This window comes from Octopus bimaculoides, chromosome 28 (assembly GCF_001194135.2).
Source record: "Octopus bimaculoides isolate UCB-OBI-ISO-001 chromosome 28, ASM119413v2, whole genome shotgun sequence".
NCBI classification, from domain to species: Eukaryota; Metazoa; Mollusca; class Cephalopoda; order Octopoda; family Octopodidae; genus Octopus; species Octopus bimaculoides.
The window spans coordinates 1,435,578-1,436,353 of record NC_069008.1 but is presented as its reverse complement, the minus strand read 5'-3'; positions in this window follow the sequence as shown (position 1 = coordinate 1,436,353).

The following is a 776-nucleotide window of genomic DNA, read 5'->3' as shown; positions in this document are numbered from 1 at the left end:
ACACACACACACACACACACACACACACATGAATGTATCTATGTAGATACTTACATTTAATACATTGTGTACAGCTGTGTTGAACCACAATCCGAGGTCCTTTTCAAACTGGCTCAGTTCTCCTCTCACCCACATGGAGGCCTTCGACACATAATAATTCACTCTCTGTGCCACACTTGCCATGCTCCTCAGGGCCACGGTTACTGCATACTTGACATTAAGGTAGTTTCTGTCATACATTTCATACAGCTCATTGTTTGTCTCGTGTGTGTCTTGCATGACCTTTGACATTTCACCCTTCAGGTAGCTGCCAATTTGGTTAATGTCAGGCTTCGCAATTGCTGCTGAGGCTCCGACCAACTGCATTAGTTCACCTTTGATCATCATTTCTGCTTGAGATGTAAGCATTTTCGTCTGTGCCAGCGACTGTTGGAAGTTGATCATCAAGAAATTCTGGGGAAATATTGATATAAGTCGATGGTGAGATGGATAAGTGGATAGAGAGATAGACAAATAAGTAGACAGACAGAGAGGTAGATAGACAGATAGATACATAGGTGAATAGATAGATAGATAGATAGATAGATAGATAGACAGGTAGACAGGTAGATAGATACATAGATGAATAGACAGACAGATAGATAGACAGACAGGTAGATAGACAGATAGACAGATAGACAGGCAGACAGACAGATAGATAGATAGATAGATAGACAGGTAGACAGGTAGATAGATACATAGATGAATAGACAGACAGACAGATAGATAGACAGACA